This window comes from Octopus bimaculoides, chromosome 13, assembly GCF_001194135.2.
Source record: "Octopus bimaculoides isolate UCB-OBI-ISO-001 chromosome 13, ASM119413v2, whole genome shotgun sequence".
In the NCBI taxonomy this organism is placed as follows: Eukaryota; Metazoa; Mollusca; class Cephalopoda; order Octopoda; family Octopodidae; genus Octopus; species Octopus bimaculoides.
Window position 1 is genome coordinate 56,238,190 of NC_068993.1, and position 7,062 is coordinate 56,245,251.

Below are 7,062 nucleotides of genomic sequence, written 5' to 3' on the forward strand. Positions count from 1 at the left end.
CTCTCTCTCTCTCTCTCTCTCTCTCTCTCTCTCTCTCTCTCTCTCTCTCTCGCTTTCTTTTATTCGTCTTGTTCTTCTTCTGTTGCTTTTTCTTTGTAGTTACGAAAGTAAGGTAATGCGCCTCTTGTTTCTAGTTTATCCAGATGTTATGACATACCAGATCACCGACCATGTTATTCTCTCAATTTTCTTGACAAATAACTCAATCAGCGGCCATGTTGTTCTCCCGATTTTCTTGACAAATATCTCTGTACCAAAAACAACTCCACCGCTTTACTAATTCAACTCTTTGAAGACTAGAAACGAATAGCTGAGTGGATAATGCAGAATCATATTTAGACACGGCAGGGCCCTAAGCTGTGTGATCATAGCAGGGGCTATTTGGCAATTGTTAGTAAAAACTAAATAACTTAACATAAATATGTAATATGAAAATATATTTATGCTTCGTTGTAAAACAATAAAAAATCTTACGCGGTTGGGTAAATAATTACACCCCCTCCCAGTTAATGGGTTAATTTGCTTAACATCAATTAGGTAAATTATGTTCAGATATTATGTGGGAAATATAAAGATGGCGAGGTTCCGGTGTACTATGTGATCTGGTATAGCTTGTGATCTACATTAGTTCAAACTTTTTGATCTACATTTTAAATTCATCTATTTACTCGACTTCCTGTTGGTTTGGTATATAAACCAAAAAAAAAAAACTTGGTCCGTGGGTCTTCGGACTTAAAAATGGCTTAGATTGTCGCTATTTTTATGTTCCAAAAAGAGACAGAGCTAGTCTCGAGCCAATATTCATAAGAGAAGTGCAAGCAGGCTCTGTCAACCACTCAGATGAATGACCATCACATTCGAATCTACATAGATATTGCATCCATTCCAACGTCAACCACCAGCAAAGCTATGTTAATCGTCAAGATGGAACACGGACGCAGAACATTGAGCAGTCGTGGCTAGAAGCTAAAATTCGTCTTCTCAAAAAAAAAAATATTGCAAATATTTCAATCTCATTCAGATTTCATTTGTTGGAAGATTTTAAGATCAAATGAGCAAAATCTCTTTATTGCATTTTTAAATGATATCCGTGCAGTATACAAATAATCACAATATCCATGTTTCTGGTATGAAATAAAAATCAAAAATTTTTTTTCTATTTCTTTTCCTTTTTTAAATGTTTAACTCACTCCTCTAATTATAATTGCAAATTTATAACAAAATTTTGAATGTAGATCACAAACTAGTCTAGATTTAAGTTGCTGTAGATCACAACGGCATGCGGATCACATATTCACCAGCACCGATGGCGTGTTGGTAGAAACGTTAGCACACCGGGTGCAACGCTTAGCGGTATTTCGTCTGCCGTTACGTTCTGAGTTCAAATTCCGCCGAGGTCGACTTCGCCTTTCATCCTTTCGGGATCGATTAAATAAGTACGAGTTACGTACTGGGGTCGATGTAATCGACTTAATCTCTTTGTCTGTCCTTGTTTAGCCCCTTGTGGGCAGTAAAGAAATAAGAAACTTTAGCACGCCGGGCAAAATTGCTAAGAAACATTTCTTCCGACTTCAAATTCTGCCGAGGTTGACTTTGCTCTTTCGTCTTCCAGGGTCACACCTTTCCTCGAAGTTGCTGGCCTTGTGCCATATTTGAAACCATTATGTAGGAAATATAGAGGTAGCAATCTGGCAGAATCGTTAGCGCGTCGGACAAAAACGCTTTGAGACATTTCTTCCATGTGTCTCCACACTAGAGGTACGTAATTGTTATTGAAGTAACGTTTGCAGAGATGTTTATAGAGTTAACAAACGTTAATGCTAGGAGTATGACAAATGAATATTGCGTGAATCTAAAGATGCACTCAACCTAGACACCTCACGCCATCTATTTTCTCTTTCAGCCTTCCATCACTAAGTACCAGATATCAAAGGGACAATCCTCTCTGTGGATTTACAAATGGCAGGAGTCACAATCTTCAAATATCTTTCTTGTTGATTTCACATATAAGGCATTTTCAAAACTACATCATACACAAACAGCTTCTTTTTCACACACACACACACACACACACACACGCAATCTCTCTCATTCTACCCCTCTTTCTCCCTCTTTCTTGTTCTCCTCCTTTCTCTCTTTCTCCCTCTCTTTCCTTCTTCCTCTCTCTCTCTCAGTCGTTCTCCTTCTCTTCCCCTCTCTCTCGTTCTCCCTTTCTGTCGTTCTCTCTCTCTCTCTCTCTTCTCACTTTCACATCTCTCCCATCAATTGCCTTACACTCACATTTCAAGTAAAACCCACATTGGAGTACTGCTCTCATACCTAGACAGAGCAGCTATCACACACACACACACACACACACGCAAACACACAACCGCACACATCTTATACCAACATTACACTACTGCTCACATATCTGGGACAGAGCTGCTCATACACACACAATCATTCTGTAGCCATATTAAAGTACAGCTCATGTCTGGGACGGTGCTGCTGACACACAAAGAACATTCTAGACCACACCATCGCTCACATGCCTGGGACACTGTTGCTCTTATAAACACACACGCACACACATATCTTAACTCATACATAGAAACACACACACACACATACTAACTCACAATGGAGTGTTGCTCCTATGCCTGGGACAGTGTTGCTTTTATAAACACAGACACACACAAACACACCTTAACTCACAGTGAAGTGTTATTCATATGCCGGTGATGATCGGAATCGAGGATGTGCTCTTTGATGATGGTAGAGACTTGGAAACAGCTGGTCAGTGCAAGTGCAGTCAGTTGAAAATTCCACATACCGGATGCCAGAAGATTTCAGGGGTCATCAGGAGAGAATGTGCACCGTTTTACCGTTTTGGGTCCTTCCTCTCGACGGCTTTACAGCGCATCGGCCCCACCTTGTTTCGACTGACTAACGTTCAACCACAGGTCCATTTCTGGATCGTCACTTCTCCATCCAGGTTTCGTCATTCCTTTTCCGCCATATCCAATGGCTGGACCTGTCAACCGTCACCTGGTTTTCCTTCAAGATGGTGTTTCTTTGCTCGTGTTGGACACCAATTGATAGGAGCCACCGTCTCAGTCTGGTCTGGTCTGGTGCATGATGATATCAAAAGACCACTCAATCTTCCTCTTAATGATAAGAATAGACCCCTTCATCCTCATAAACTTGATGGAAAAATGTTCCTTAGCATAGAAGTGTATAAAATGCAATCACACACACACGCACACATCTGAACTACACACACGTATTCAAACGTATACATTTTGACGCATACTATATAAGTATGGCCATTGTATGGCTCTTTCTCTAGTCCAGAAGAAAGAACCATAACTACCACCAACCTCATTCTCACAAGCTCCACATTTCTGTATAACTTGGCATCAAAACAAACATGTGTGTGCGTGCATGCGCATTCGTGCGTATGTGTTTGTATGTGTGGGTGTGCGCCTGCGCGTGTGGATAAAAGATACTCGTTCGTGAGAAAATTGCCAATAAAACTGGAAGGCCAGTAGAAGACGACGAAAATATATTTTCCCCGCTCGAATTGTGCAGAGAGTACCTTGTTGCACGCCCCAGTGTAAATGCAGTGAACCGATATGAAGCCAGTTGTAAGCTGATAATCAATGGTTCTATTATTCTCAGATTGTTTGCAATATAAATTTACATACATACATACATACGTATATACATATACACGTACATACATATATGCATGCATACACAAATATATGTACTCACATATACACAAATTTAAACACACACACACATATGTGTATGTTATATGAGGTATGAAAACAAAGGTGCGCAAGCACGTGTTTGCGTGAGTGTATCAGTAGTTATGGTATTCGACTCACTATCTTGCGATCGTGAGTTCGATTGCAGGCGGTGCATTGTATCCTTGGGCAAAACACTTTATTTTCCCTTACTCCACTCCACTCAGCTGGCAAAAATTAGTTGTACCTGTGATTCAAAAGAGCCAGCCTGGTCACATTCTTTGTCACGCTGAATCTCCTTGAGAACTACGTAAAAGGCACACGTGTCTGTGGAGTACTCAGCCACTTTCCCGTTAATTTCACCAGCAGGCTGTTCCGTTGATCGGAACATTTGTCGTCGTAACTGACGGTGTGCCTTTGATATATTACAATATGTACGTGTGTGTGTATGCATGTATATATGTATGTATGTAGGTACGTACGTGTGTGTGTGTGTAGGTATGTATGTATATAGGCGCTGGCGTGGCTGTGTGGTAAAAAGCTTTCTTCCCAACCACATGGTTCTAGGTTCTGTTCCGTTTCTTGGTGCCTTGGACAAGTGTTTTCTACGAGGGTCAGTTGAAAAGTTCATAGACTGACCAAATGAGGTTTATTTTTCAACACAGTACCCCTCGCGGGTCCACATACTTCTCTAATTGATGCTGTGCTTGGATTCCATTGATGAAGAAACTTTCTTCCTGTTGGTCAGATATGACGTCATCACTGCGTCTGACCAACCAGTTCAAAATTACAGTCACGCACAGCAGTCATTGGAACAAAGGGCTTGTGTGCTGGAGCACCGTCTTGATCAAACAACGCCCCTTTTGTCATTTTTCTTGGGCGTTTGGTCTCGATTACCTTTCGAACTACCTCAGCAAGTTGGCACAATACTTTCCATTGATGGTGTGGCCAGAGCTGGAATAACCATTATGCAAAATAAGCATGTGCTTAGGGCATCAAGAGGTGGGTGGGTGGGGGTTTTCCACAGAAATTGTAAATGGTTTACGACACAAAAGAAATCACTTTAAACTTGCTAAAATAATATTCAAAGTGGTTTATATGATTCGAAATATAATTTCGAAGGGTTCTTGGTGTCATAGTGAGGGTCCGATTAAAAACTTTGCAATTTAAAACATCTTGCTGTTTTGTTTCGTTTTGAAAAATAAAAATTTATTTTATGGTTTAATGTTGTTTATATTTTGGATTACATACATATGGGGGCGTCTGTTGTTGTTCTTTTCGTAAATTCTCCCATATATATATATGTATGTATGTATATATACATATATATATATGTATATACATGCACGCACACACACACATATATATATATACACATATACACACACACATGTGTGTGTATAGTATGTATGTTTATTCCTCACCAGCGCTTGGCACTCGATATTGGTATGTCTACGTCCATGTAACTAACCAGTTCAGCAATAAAGTCCGATAGAATATGTACCAAGCTTTTAAAAAAAAATAATGAAATAAGTCAATTCGTTCGACTAAAATCCCCCAAGGCGGTGCTCCAGCATGGCTGCAGTCTGATGACTAAAACAAGTAAAAGATTAAAAAAAAATTTTCAATAATAATAATAATAATAATAATAAAAAATGATATATACTCATGCACAATAGTATGAAACTTTATAAACAGGAGATAAACTGCAGTGAAAGCAAACCATTTATAACATGTTTTATGGTATAACTTAAAATGTTACATAACATGTTTTATTGAATGAGGACTTTAGGAAGTTTTCTTGTAAGAGTCTCTCTGAGCGATACCTGACATTTCACAGTGGAAAAAAAAATAATAAAAGGCAAACAACAAATAAGTTACGTTGCTAACACCACCACCACCACCACCATCGTCGTCGTCATCATCATCATCACCACCACCATTATCTCCACACCACCACCACCACCACCCTCGCCACCGCTCTTACTACAACTATTAACACTAGCTCCATAAACGCAACATACAAACCACACTACTTTCACAAATATATCTACCACCAACACTACTGGTGTTTGCAGTAGCGGTGGTAGCATTGGTGGTGGTGGTGGTTGCGGAGGTGGTGGTTGTAGTAGAAGCAGTGGTGGTTGTGATGGTAGTGATGATGGTGGTAATTGCTGTGGTATTGGTGGTACTGTTCTTGGCTTCAGTATCAATAATAATAATAATAATAATAATAATAGTAATAGCTTCAAATCTTGCCACAAGGGAAGTCATTTTGCGGGAGGAGATGTATCGATTACATCGACCCCAGTACGCAACTGGTATTCAATTTATCGACCCCCCCAAAAGGCTGATAGGCAAAGTCGATATAGAGTCAAAATTAAAAATAGATTGACAAAATAATTTTTGGAACCAGTTGAAGACACACAAGATGTCGAAATATCGTTCACTAGATAACAATGGCACTCTTCTTTTAATTTTGACTCTATATCTTCAGGAGGAGTTACCTCAATTCTTTCTATATTATTATTATTATTAATAATAATAATAATAGTAATAATGTTTTCTATATTGGATACGAGGGTCGAACACAAAACAAATAGAGACAAGGCAACACAAGCGGCAAGTAGAGCGTAGCACTAAACTTAGTGTATAAAATTAAAGGAACAATTAACAACAAAAATTCCCCAAAAAGGAGGAGTTCCACCCAAGGACAACCGATGAATCCCATACATCCTGGTCACCCCCAACTGCCAAGGGCATTTCAGCAGGTGCCTCCCCCCCTTCAACTCCTCCGGTTTACAAGTTTATGTTCAGAGTAGGCCCATTCATGCAGGCCAACCGTCACACCACGCTCCGTGTGATAACAACATCAAATAATATCGCCATTACTGCAACAGCAGGGAAACTTCTTTCTTAGACATTTTGTCACAAAAATCAACGATTAAAATTGCACCCAAATGAAACCAGGAACATAATAATGAATAATGTTCTCCTTCCTCCAAGGTCATGGCTCGTACCTTTTCCTTCTGTCGGACCCTTAAAGACAAGAAAGAAATAAAAAGAAAACTGAAAAGAGTTGGAGTAATTGTACAGGAAAGCTCGGAGAATAATTGGTGGATGTGAGAGTGCTGTCGTCTATGTGTGAAGATATGCAGATGTTTTATGAATGCATGGAGAATCCCAGAGCTTGATGGAATCGTTGCACTCACCGACATCTACAACTACGAGTACCGTTACAGACAAATTCCTCAATTCTGGAAACTAGGAAAAATTATAACAATTTTAAGCACTTCGCCTCTTCCGACAAAAATGGAAGTGAAGGGAC